At 51.2% G+C, this 13616-nt stretch overlaps 1 long non-coding RNA gene across 1 annotated transcript in view; it reads left to right on the top strand.

The window, feature by feature from the left end:
• Positions 1-13616, top strand: part of LOC146775849 (uncharacterized) — a 344841-nt gene that overhangs the window by 213411 nt on the left and 117814 nt on the right. The window lies entirely within an intron of this gene.

Raw genomic sequence — 13616 nt, forward strand, 5'->3', positions numbered from 1 at the left:
GCAGTTGAGGTTTTTGTTTACTCCGACATAGAGGGTGTTGCCGTAGTCGAGCCTGCTGGTGACCAGGGCGTGAGTGACGGTCTTTCTTTGTTCGAGGGGGATCCATTTGAAGGTCTTACGTAGGAGGCAGAGGGTGTGGAAGCAGGAGGAAGAGACGGAGTTTATCTGGCGGTCCATTTTGAGCTCTAAGTCCAGGATGATTCCCAGGTTGTGTGCGTGGTCCGTGGGGGTGTGTGGGCTTCCGAGGGCGGGGGGCCACCAGGTGTCGCTCCAGGCGTCTGGGTTTGGGCCCATGATGCCTACTTCTGTTTAGTTGTAGGCACCTGTTTTTCATCCATTTGGAGACGGCTTCCATGCCTTCTTGAAAGTTGTGTCTGGCGGTGTTGGGTTCGTTGGATAGGGAGAGGATGAGTTGGGTGTCGTCTGCGTATGACACAATGTTGAGTCCGTAGGTTCTGACGATGGGGGTGAGCGGAGCCATGTAGACGTTGAAGAGCGTAGGGCTGAGGGAGGACCCCTGGTAGGTGTAGGGTCCGAGAGGAAAGAGGGGAGTCTGACCCGCTGCGTTCTGCCGGAGAGGAAGGAGCGGATCCAGTCGAGGGCCTTGTCTTGGATCCCTGCATCATGGAGTCTGTGTATTAGGGTGCGGTGAGAGACTGTGTCGAACACCGCTGAGAGGTCGAGGAGGATGAGGGCTGCTGTTTCTCCTTTGTCCAGTAAGTTACGTATGGATGTCGTCTGTTGCGATGAGGAGGGCGGTTTCCGTACTGTGGTTTTTTCTGAAGCCGGATTGGAAGGAGTCGAGGATGTTGTGCTCTTCGATGAATGTGGCAAGTTGGCTGTTGATGGCTTTCTCGATGACTTTCGCTGGGAACGGGAGCAGGGAGATGGGTCTGTAGTTTTTGAGGTTGGTTGGATCCGCCAAGGGTTTCTTCAGGAGGGGGTTGATCTCAGCGTGTTTCCAGTCGTCAGGGAACAAGGCAGTTGCCAGGGAGCGGTTGATGGTGTGGCAGAGCATGGGTGCGATGGTGTCAGCGGCTCTGTTGAAAATGTGATGGGGGCAGGGGTCCGTGGGGGCCCCGGAGTGGATTGACTTCATCGTCTTCAGTGCATCTTTGGTGGTGAGGGCTGTCCAGTTGTCGATCGCTGGCTTCAGGGTGTCAGGGATGGTTGGTGAGGATTTAGTGTGTTGGTTGTCTTCGTCAAAGTTGTCGTAGATGCTCTTGATTTTGTGGTGGAAAAAGGTGCTGAGTTTTTCGCAGAGGTCTTGTGAGGGAGGGATGTCGGTGGACTCGCTGGTGGGTTGGGCGAACTCCTTGATGAAGTTGAAGAGTTCTTTGCTGTTGTGTGCATGAGTGGAGATTTTGTCTTCAATTGCTTTTTTCCTCGTTTTTCTGATGAGTTGGTGGTGGGCGTTGGTGGTGGCTCTGAAGTTGTTATGGGCTTCTGTGGATTTGGTGTTCTCCAGGCCTTTTCGAGGCGTCTGGTGTTGGCGCTGTCGGAGATCCATCTGTGCATGGTTCGCGCTGCGGTGTTGGTGTCATCGTTTTCTGCGATGGTTGGGGTGGAGTTGCTGAGTGATGAGGTTAGCTGGTCGTCGGTGATTCTGGTTCAGTTTCTTCGTGGAAGCAGGTGCTGGTGTCTGTGGATGGTGGGTGTTTTGAAGGTGAAGTGGATGCATCCATGGTCAGTCCATTGGAGTTCAGTGGTGTGGCTGAAGGTGATGGAGTTTCCTGTTGTGAAGAGGGGGTCAAGGGTGTGTCCTGCTGAGTGAGTGTGTTCAGTCATGATCAGGTGGAGTCCAATGTGGTCGAGGTTGTCCAGGAGGGATGACGTGCTGGGGTCCAGTTGGTTGTCGAGGTGGAAGTTGAGGTCTCCCTGTAGGGTGTAGTTGGTGGACGCAATGGCATGAGGGGAGATGATGTCCGTGATGGAGTTGGCAAAAAGTCCCCGGGGTCCAGGGGGTCGGTAGATGAGTGAAGGTGTTACATCAGGTCTGTGGGCTCGTCGGGGAGTGTGTCCAGGCGGAGGGTGGATTTGTAGACGATGGTGATTCCTCCTCCCGGGCGGGTGGGGCAGTCCTTCCTGGAGATCTTGTATCCTTAGGGGAATGGCAATGGCGATGTCCGGTCCCGAGGTGGTGTTGGTCCAGGTTTCGGTAAAGAATGCTACGTCCGGGGTAGTGCTGTCGAGGAGGTCCCAGATTTCAGTGGCGTGTTTGTGGAGGGATCGGACGTTGAGGAGGATGCATTGCAGGGTCTTCGGTTCTGTTGTATTCTTGCGGGCGGATTGCGCTGGGTCAGTGGTCTTTGCGATGCTGCAGGTGTGCTGGCAGCGGTGACAGCTGAAGGGTCCATGGGTGTCGGCTGGTGATGCTAGCTTGCAGTTGTTGTTACGGCCTGGGTTGAGAGCGTGGAGTGCCGCTGGGTCGTAGCGTTGGCGGTGTAGAGATCCAGGGTTCCTGGCGCTGAGAGAAGGGGGGAGCTTGAAATGAGGGGAAAATGACAGAAAATGGAGGAAAGACCCAGAAGGAGAGTGAAGGGGGGAGACAGAAGTGAGGGAAAAAACGAGTGAAAAAGGAGAGAAAAAGCAGCGCAAGAGAATGGAGACAGCGGTCCACTGGACCACCAGGGATGAGGCGCAGGTGAAGCCTGCGGGTGGAGCAGGGCCTCGAACACCAACACTCGAGAGTGCAGGGGCTTGGGGAAGGCCTCACTTAATGGTGGAGCTGCGAGGGAGGGAGAGCAATTTCACTGACAATGAGTCAGTGGTCTTGCTCGCCTGTCCCCGCAGCGGCCGCCATTAAGTAGGGGTCGGGGAGGGCTGGACAGCTGGGAGGCGGGAGCGGGGAGGGGAGCTGGATTGGGCCGGTCGCACTGGTCTTGCTAGGGGGAGTGGCCGCGGGGGCATCAGCAGCGGGGAAAAAAGGGCTGAAAAAGAAAAAAGGCAAAAAGAGAGAGAAAAGTGCAAATAAGGCAGCAAAAGTGCAAGAAAGAGTGGAGGAAAGACACAGAGTACACAGGAGAGTGGAAGGGGGAGATTGAGATGAGGGTAAAAAACGAGTGAAAACCGGAGGAAAGACACAGAAGGAGAGTGAAGGGAGGAGCTTGAAATGAGGGGAAAATGACAGAAAATGGAGGAAAGACCCCGAAAGAGAGTGAAGGGGGACATAGAAGTGAGGGAAAAAACAAGTGAAAAAGGAGAGAAAAAGCGGAGCAAGAAAATGGAGACAGCGGTCCACTGGATCACCAGGGATGAGGCGCAGGTGGAACCTGCGAGTGGAGGAGGGCCTCGAACACCAACACCCGAGAGTGCAGGGGTTTGGGGGAAGGCCTCACTTAATGGTGGAGCTGCGAGGGAGGGAGAGCAATTTCACTGACACTGAGTCAGGTAAAGTCAGATATACATTTCCAACACCCCTAAGACCCGCCCAGACTGGAATTTTCCAGCCTGGGCACCGATGAACAAAGGAGGTAGAGAAAGATGAGCTACCATCCCCAGAGTAGGTACACACTATCTTAGTTTCAAGGTTACTCTGCCCATGCTCGTCTTACTGAGAGTGGCAGCATGGGGAAAGGCTTGCGGTTACATAATAATCTATTCAGTAGTACAGCGAAGCTCAACCTTGAATGATAAAGAGAAACAATCGAAGCTGCCTTCTTCGGAGGCAGACAGTATGAGACAGAAGCTTAATTTTGATCATGGTACAAGATGGCGGCTGAATACAAAATGGTGCCGCAAATGCTAACTTAACTCGCGCAATGCTAAAAGAAGTCAGCCAGACCCATTTTCAGTCCAACAACATGCACAAGGACCATTCACATATGAGGGGCATGACATTCGCGTGGCAGCAAACTTCTCTAGGAACACCAATGATCGCCGCAAGGCCTTTCTTTCTCTTTGACCCAGACTACGCCAAATGGATATCAAATATGTCCTCTTCGAGCCTGCATGCTTAAGAGTCACCACGGATGGCAAATCCAAGGACTTCTATGAGCCGGAGGACTTTTCGCCTGTTCTTGGACAATGCCTGACAGCAGGACATGGACATTCTTTGTATCACATTTGGACAAACCCACGGCAACGAACCCCCCCACCAGCCTCAGGCAGTAAGCGGCGAACCACCAGCGGGTCACAGAACCATGGCAGGGACAAAGAGAGGATCAGCCGCACCCAAGAAGACAAGGCACTGGACCTGCAAAAAGTAGCAGCCTTTATCCATGAGCAAAACAGGGACAATTCTCGCTCCCTCCTAAAACCCACCTCGGAGGCTGAATGACGAGGAGCGGACCTTTGCTGTGCCCCACACTAGAGGCACTTCATCATGAGACCGCACTGAGAGGCTCAGCGACCATCAGGCATTGGACAGCTGAGTATCACTTTTACTGTATTGGATGCTTGAATAGTTGCCTATGCTGATTGATGGCGATACTGCTATGCTGATTGCTTTGGTCTGCCCAGATATCTTTCCAGAGATGTAGGTTCATTGATTTTTTCAGTTTTTTAAGAGAACGCTATGTGTGGCAGCTGAGTGAGGTCCTCACCTGCAATAATTTGAGCTGTGGTACGCTTGATTATTATATTTTTGTATGCTTTAATCGTTTGGATAATTTTATTTTCTTGTATTGGTTTGAATGCTCGGCGACACGCGTAGAAAAATATACAGTCCCATCTTTATGTCCATGATTTAGAAACGTGGCCGCGTACGTCCCGTGCAGGAGGTTACTTATGACGTTCGAACTAGCCAGTGGCGGTAACGGGTGCGGCTTTAGAAGGAGAGGAAGAGGAAGAGAGGTGATAGACTCCCCAAAGACCGACCGTAAAGTAAGTAAGGCCTGATCGAGTGCGGGTTGATACGTGTTTTCAGTCCCATTCGGGAGCTCATGTAAGGACTGGGGGGCTCATTAGTATTTTATGTGTCTCCCTTACATAGGTGATGGTGATTATTTCTTCGGATATATGCGACATAAAACGGCGCTTAAGTAATAGAATTTCTGAGGAAGGATCTCCAGTGTTCGCGCTAGGAGGTAACCGCCAAGGAAATTACCATGCTGGATTGGTCTTTGTTAAGAACAGAGTTTTCTGATAAGAGAATTGTCTGTTCCTTCATGAGTGATTCATTCCGATTTTGTAGGCGCTGTGTGGCCTAGTTGCTGAGGAAGTGTTGGACTGCTGCATACCTTGCATTTTGTGGTTTAGCCAATGATTAAAGAAATGTAAGTTCCATTGTGTTTAGTTTCACTGTCACGTGGTATTATTGTTTATGGTCTAAGGGTCTTTATTGTGTGATTTTTTATTTATTTATTATTTACATATATTTTTCTGCTCCTTATACTTTTTTGCACCTCTAAATTACTTGCTCGGTGTATAAGAGAGGGTAGACGCCTTTGTTGGAGTACCCCCTCTGTATATAATAATTATTGGTTCTGAGTAGTTTACCTCTTTTTGGAGTAAGGAATAGGATGGGCACTGGTGTTTTGCGCACCTTTGGTGAAGGTCTGTTTGGGCAGCATCCATCCGCCAATCAGCTTGCTCTTCACATGATTGAGGACTGAAGTAATTTTTGGTATTTTGTGGTTTTATTTATGTACAGTAATGTATTGACCCTGTCCTGAGGAGGCCTCAGGAGTATTAAGGCTGAAACGTGGTCACGTAGACACTATTATGGAGGAGCCGACAGAATTATAGTGTTTGTTTTGAGCTTTAGGGTGTCATACTAAAATGAGTGGTACTATTTGATTAGTTGTTTGTGTGCCATCCGGACTACCTCTGAGTGGTCCTTCCAGAACTGTAAGGAGGACACTATTGAAAATAATTTTTGTAGGGTTAGTGTATTATACATTTATGTCTTTATGGTTTTGTATATAAATGTTGTGATATGTCATTTTTATGTCTCTTTCCTTTCCTGGATCGGGAGCCATTGTTAATGTAGATTATATATAAAATGTTTTTGATTTAATTCATCTAGAAATAATTGTCTGTGGAGAGGGTAATTAAATGTGCTCTACTCAGAATTTATTGTGTATCTTTTCCTTTATACCACCCTTTATTGTATAAAACTGTGCCCCACACTAGAGGCACTCCATCATGAGACCGCACTGAGAGGCTCAGCGACCATCAGGCATTGGACAGCTGAGTATCACTTTTACTGTATTGGATGCTTGAACAGTTGCCTATGCTGATTGATGGCGATACTGCTATGACTTTTTTGTTGTTCTTATCGACATAATTGTTTGACTCATGTTAAGTGCCTTGCGACCTGGCTCATGTCTTCATTCACCCCCTCCCCACTTCCGGAAGATATGGTGCCTCCACACCTCCTACCCCTGTCTTGGCACACCTCACCAATCCTGGAAGCTATTAGACAGAGGGCTCATCATAAGATCCCAATCATGGCTATGCTATAATTTCACACTATTCATCCTGAGCGCTACTATATGGCTGAAATGTACTTCCTTGAGCTCCCTCTCTTACCTATCATCCCCAGTACGCCCGGTAATCTATAGCCTCACCTCAGGCAGTGCCCTCGGAGCATCGCCCCAGTAAGTTTAGAACCGCAGTAAAAAGTTTGGTAGCACCAGTGTTACGCGCTAGGGAGCAGCCACCCTTCCCCTGCTCACCGCTCCTCCTCTACCACTCTCTTTCTCTTCTTACATCTGATCGTTGCTATCACCGTATTCCACATTACAAGGCCTAGTGCCCTTCCACAACAGACACCGGCTGGCGCACTAGCACACCCCATCCCTTCTGCGTGCCCAGGAATGTCCTCACCTTCCTCTCCTCTCCCCACCCCTGCACTATACCTACATAACCCTCTGCTACACCCCCACCCTCACTCCCCCCGCCTCCATTTGGTGTCCACCTTTCCGACCTCCTCTTTCCTTTCTCCAGGGACTGCTTCTGATCTCTCTCACCCTCCTAACTCCCAGCACCACCCTCTTGCTCAGAATCTTGGACACTACTTCCCCAACCATCTACATTGGGCACACGCTCTGTACCTACCATACTTAATCACACCCATTCACCTCAAGGAACTCTAACAGACTCCAATAAGAGTGTCACATCTCTGTAGTTTAAGCGAGCTCTTGCCCAGAGTCACATGGTGCTGGGCTAACCTGCCGCCAGCGCCGGGGATCGAACCCTGGACCCCGTAGTCCGGAGTCAGGCACCCTGGAACATAAACGTTCTCACACTCTAAATAAAAAGGAAAAAAATACTTTCCTATTTGCAATCCATTCGGGTAGACATGGCCCTGCTACAGGAGATGCATTTAGACGGTCTGGAGTCTGACAAACTATGTCGAGACTGGGTGGGAAAGGTGATCAACAGCAGTGTGCACAAGGGGCAAGCACAGATTCAGGTCTCCCCCGTAAATGGGGTGTAGCGGTTCTCCTTCACGAATCCATACCAGTCACTGTCATGAAGAAATGGTCTGACCCAAATGGAAGGTACGTATGTGCCAAACTGTGCCTAGGAGACAACCCTGTATGCTTAGGGTCGGTATGCGCCTGACAGGGGCGAAGCGGTCATTCCTCCTTCAGCTGAACCGCCTATTAGTGGAAATAGGTGCCTGGCAATATCTCATTGGCGGTGACCAGAACCTCACAAGGAACCCAGTATTGGACAGAACATGACCTTTTGATAAAGGCAATGCTGCAGATGCGGCTTTGATGGAGGAAGTGCTTGCGGACAATGGACTGGTGGACCACTGGCACCTCAGTCATCCGGCAGATACAGAATTTACTTTCACCTCCCCTGTCCGCGGCACACTCTCCAGGCTGGACTACATTCTTGTCTTCCACAGGATGGTAGCGCTCGTTCGGGACTATCAAATACTGGAGGCAGCCCTCTCTGACCACTCTCCGGTTCTTATAGCCTTAGAGATAGGACTGGCTCTACCAGGACGTAAGCCTTGGCGTATGAATACACAGCGTCACCGGAACTCTCAGGGCAAATCCACCCACCCCACCCTGCCACACCGCCCGCCCTAGAACAGGCCCGGATGGCCTTGAATAGCCTTTTTACCTCCAAAGCAGAGTATGCCCTGCCAAGGATGAAGGGGCGACACTATGAGCATGGGGAAAAAGTGGGATAGCTATGCCAGCGGGAGACAACCATGGCCATCCCTGCCATACACATGACAGGAGGCATGACCCTTACTCGCCCCAAGACATAGTGAATAATTTGCTTCGTTTTATACATCTCTCTACACCCCGGGACATCCAGCCGAGAAAGATAAAGTAGCCACTTTCCTGAGAGATGTGGACCTCCCCCTCCTCTCGGACAATGGCAGGGAGCATCTGGATAGGGAGTTCAGCAGAGAAGAGATAGCAAGTCAAGTCAAGAAAGCTTTATTCGACTATGCAAGTCATAAAAGCATTACAATTAACAAAAATAGAACAATGATTACGAAAATTTAAGATCTGAATTAAACATTCGTGCAAATAAGCTATCAGGACCGTCATTATATTACACATTAGATAATAAAAACAAGATTAAAAAAGACACATTGTTTAAATAAGACACATAAAACAATCATTAGCCCATCGGCAGGGGTGGAAGAGCCCGCAGGGCCACGTGAGCTCAATCCTACACACTAATGGGACATGTCGTCCTGCGCTTTATCCTGCGTTGATTTGTTTAGAACGTATAATCCACATCCACCTCAAAAATGTTGCCACCGGAATTGCATACCTGAAAATGGATCTGTGCAAAGGATACGCAGGGCTGCAACATGTGATCTTGTGCCCAGGTTCGTACATAGCTGAACCAACCAAACCTTCCGTGGCCTAACGTACGCAGGGCAGACAAAAAACACATGTGCAAATGATTCTACCTGTGTAGTACATATGTGACATCTGTATTCCCTAATAACGGACCATTTAGATGTAAAATACTTCAATGGAAGAGATCCAGATCTAAACTGAAAATAAAGTTTGCAATCCAAAGGCTTCTCGATAATATCCCAATACGGCTCAAGGCCAGGACTTGGCTTAGACTGAAGAAAAAGCGCTGAAAGAGAAGTCGTATCATGGCGCCTAAACTCATCATGCAGCACCATTTCCCAATAAACCTCTTTAAGACAATTTTTTGTTGGGAACGTTTCAGTGGAGGGTGACTCCCACAGGTGTTGCAGTCCCATTTTATTTAGCAGACTTCTCAGTTCGCGCAACCAACTAATTTTATGGAAACGGTCCGTGTTTACGATATCCCTTAGGCCCTGTGTGAACACGGCCAATTCCTTTGTGCCCCAGATTCTATGCCAGAATAGTATTGGGCATAGTCTGGCCAGGTCCTACAGGGCTTTTCTTCCTAAATCGTTCCTTAGAGGGTGCATGGGTATACTTTGTGGCATGCTAGTAATTACGCGGAGAAACGCCCTCTCTGCTATTGTAAGCTGGGCCAGGTTTCCAAAACCCCACAGCTCAGCCCCATAAAGAACTGAGCTCACCACTTTCGTGTTATAAATTTGGAGCACCGGACTTAAGGGTTTTGTAAAAGAAGTTTTAAGGGTTCCAGCTAGCTGCCTATGCTTTAGTGTCATAGCTTCAATGTGTGTTTTCCACCTCATATCCTTTTGCAGTTTGATGCCAAGATAAATAAAAGCATCAACCTGCTCCAGGGGTAGGCTACCCATCGTCATTCTCCCTTTAAACGATCTATGCTGATGAAATGCCATAAACTTGGTCTTAGCGGAATTGATAATAAGACCCCTCAGAAGACAAAACTCTTCAAAACGCTGGAGGGCACGCTGCAATCCTCCTGGCGTTTTCGAGATTATCAGCGTGTCATCCGCAAACATTAAAATGGTGATTTTTCTACCAGCTAAGACAGAAGCATCAGTGTTAATAGCATCAAGAAAGTTTGCAACTCCATTTATAAAAAGGGAGAACAATGTGGGAGCCAGCACACACCCTTGACGGACATCCTTTCGCACAGGAACTTGTTACCCGCCAACCCCCAGCGTATCTGCGCGATATTATCCTCGTGAAGACGGACAATTAGGGAAAGTAAATCCAGTGGCATCCCCAGCTCCTTCAGGAATTCCGACAACTTATTTCTGGAGACCAGGTCTCAAGGTCCACAAGATTTAAGGTCCACAAAGGCAGCATACATGCTGCCTTTGTCGAGAACAATGGTTCGCCAATATATAAGAACAAAGTGGAAGACCTGGTAAATAGTATTGATGTGGACTCTGAAACCTGCTTGGAATGGGGTAAGGATAGAGCTTGCCTCAATCCATTTCTGGACTTTGGCCACAACAAGCCTAGAGATCACTTTCTGTATAGAATCTATGAGGCTTATTGGCCTATAGTTACCTGGTACAGATTTGTCACCTTTTTTATATATGGGGATTATCTCCACCCCCGCCAGGTAGCCGGTAGTGGTGTACCTTGGGCTACAGCATTGGCTAGTAGTAGTGTATATAATTGGTCGATCTTTGTCTGTCATACAGGAAAACATCTGCAGGGATGCAATCTAGCCCGGGTGCCCTTCCGCCTGTTACAGCAGTGAGTGCACCACTGACATCTCACTGCCTCATTAAATACCCCACCAGCAAGCGCGCAACCAAGATGGCCGCGTAGGTGCGAGGCTCCCGAGGACCTCCGCAACCTCCTACGTTTATCCTGTCTTCATCCTGCATCGGTTGAGGGGAATGTGTCGGTGAGCCTGAGCCGAGGTGGTACCCGTTTCCCGTTTTCGAATCGGACCTCGGGTGCCGGAGTGAGCACCGATTGAAGTTTGCGGCCTGCTTCTCTCCTGACCCCGGACTCGCGTTTGGGGGCGATCCGGTGGCAAAGTGAATAACAACGGCGGGCTGGGCCTGGCGAGTCGCGTACCCCGCACTTTCACTTTCACTTTCGCGCCCCCTTGCCGTCTTTGCAGGCGGGTTCGCGGCGCTCTTAGTGTTGGGGTGGCCTCGCTGGGAGACCCTGCCTGCCTGCCTGCTGTGGCCCGCTCCGCCGTCCTGGGGTGACCCCCCGGAGCCCGTGGCTTTGATTGCTGCCTTTTACTGCGTGGCTGGTGAGGGGGTGAGACCCGCGACGATGGCCACGAAACAAGATGGCGATCGGTCGAAGGCCAAGTCGACCCGGCGTGGCGCCGCACATCAGGCCAACATCATGGACCGCTACACCCTCCCGAAGGGATCTCCCGGTGGACCGCACAAGTCCTCTGAGTGCCCCCCGGATGCCCCGGCTTTGCCCACAGATCTGACTCTGCAGGACGTCATGGGCGCCATTGCTGAGATGAAGGCCTCGGTGGGCCAGCGGTTTGACACCTTAGCCCATAAAATCGACGCGGTCCTCATTGATGTCAACTTGGTGAGAGCGGATCTCTCGAAGACTAACGACCGGGTCAATTCTTTGGCCCACACCGCGTCGGGCCTCACGACTGAGGTGGCGGCCCTTCAGACGGAGGTGCACCGGCTTCGTCAGGCGAGTGCGCTCATGGATCGGCGCCTGGAGGATTCCGAGAGCCGGGCCCGGAGGAATAATATCCGCATCATCGGAGTACCTGAGGGACGGGAGGAGTCGGCGGCGGATCTTTTTGTGGAGGACCTGATCACTACCCATCTCCAGCCTCGGGGACTGAGTAAATTCTTTGCCGTGGAGAGGGCTCATAGAGTTCCCGGGGGAAGGCCGAAGATCGGAGCCCCTCCGCGGCCTCTTATTGCCCGTATTTTCAATTTTCGGGACAGGGACGCGATCCTGCAGGCCTCCAGGCTGCAAGGGCCGCTTAAGCTGGAGAACATGGAGGTGAACTTTTATCCGGACTTCACCCAAGCGGTCCAGAAGCAGAGATTGAACTTCCTGGGCGTCAAGCGGCGGCTTCGGGACATGAACTTAAAGTACGCCATGCTCTTCCCGGCTAGGCTGCGGGTGGAGGTAGATGGTCGCACTCACTTTTTTGACCGTCCTGAAACGGCCGGGGACTGGCTGGACACTTTGTCTGGGGGTCGGGATCGGGATGGCGGGGGGGGGGGGGCTGCGGGAGGAGAGGGCCCACTGGACCGGGACTGAGGTGCTCATACTGGGACTCGCTCTGGACGAAGATGCGGCCACTTTCGGCCAAGCTTAGGGTCTCGTGTTGTTTGTACTTGTTCTCCCTCCTTTGTAGGTGGTGCGGGGTCTCGAAGGGGTACTCTTTCCTCCTCTAGGGGGTTTACCTAGTTTCCATTATATAGGGGCGACAGGCACACTGCAAGTTGGGGGGGCTGTCTGGGCTCATGCAGGGGTGCAGGGAGGGGGGAGTTTTGTTGGGGCGGTTGGGTTGGGGTGGGGTGTTGTTTAGTTGTACCACAAGGCAAAAGTATTGTTGTGCTATTCCTACAGTGCTCTCGGGGGGACGCATGATTGCTTTCGTTTATGATGGGGGGTAGGGGACTGAGTCTTTTGTCCTGGAACGTTAATGGACTGGGGGACAGGATAAAACGAGGTGTGGTCCTGCAGTTCTTGAAACGAATTTCACCAGACATAGTTTTTCTGCAGGAGACGCACCTCATTGGCAACTCCTTTCGTGCTATGAACCGACAGGGCTACCGCCTTCTGGCCCATTCGGGCTTCACGTCTGGTTCAAGGGGTGTGGGCATCATGGCTAAGACCTCGCTCCCGCTGGAAGTTGATGAGGTGATCCATGATGACAGGGGACGTTACACGGTTCTGGTGGGTAGACTGGAGAGCAGAGTGATTGTCTTTGTTTCTGTTTATGTCCCGCCAGGGTTGCAGGCGACCACCTTTGCGGATCTGGGGCGCCTCCTCCTTGGCCTTCCGGAGGGGATTCTAGTGGTTGGGGGGGATTTTAACGCTGTGGTTTCCGGAACTGAGGACCGTCACCCCCCTAGGGATCTCCCCCGTGCCCAGGCGTGGTTGTCTGGCCTCTTGGACACCTTGGGGCTGGTGGATTGTTGGCGTTTGAAACATCCTACGCAGATACAGTACACCTTCCATTCCGGGGCCCAGGCAGTCTCTCAAGGCTAGATTACGTCCTGGTGCCGGCGGCGCATGCGGGGAGGATCGGGGAGGTGCGCCATTTAGCGCGGGGTATTTCAGACCACTCCCCGCTCTTGTTGCACTTCGATATTCTTCCGAGGGGAGAGGGTAGGGTGGTCCCGATTAATACCTGGTACCTGCGTGACCCCACCATTCGCGCAGAGTTGGTTAAGTCCCTTAAGCGATATTTTGACGATAACGTGGGGTCTGTGTCATCGGCGATATCGCTGTGGGAGGCATTTAAGACGGTGATCCGGGGGGATGCCCTGTCCCTTATTTCCTATTCCCGGAGGCGCGAGCGGGAGGAGGTGACCCGTGTTGAAACTGAAATCACTGAGTTGGAGGGTGACCTCGAATGTGGGGTGACGGATGACAAACTGCATGTTCTCCGACTCAAGCAGGCGGCCTATAAGGCCCTCGTCGCGGAGGCGGCCAGGGGCCTTAGTAGAGAGCAACAGGGGAGACTGTATGACGTGGGTGATAAGGCTGGGAAATTGATTGCGTGGCTGGATAAAAAGGAGAGAGCGAGTCGAGTTGTCCCGTCGATTGAGAGGCCGGATGGTGTGTGTGTCACTGAACCTGAAGACATTGTAGATTGCTTCGCAGACTATTTCCGTAGGGTGT

The sequence above is a fragment of the Triturus cristatus genome, chromosome 12 (assembly GCF_964204655.1).
Source record: "Triturus cristatus chromosome 12, aTriCri1.1, whole genome shotgun sequence".
Taxonomy (NCBI): Eukaryota; Metazoa; Chordata; class Amphibia; order Caudata; family Salamandridae; genus Triturus; species Triturus cristatus.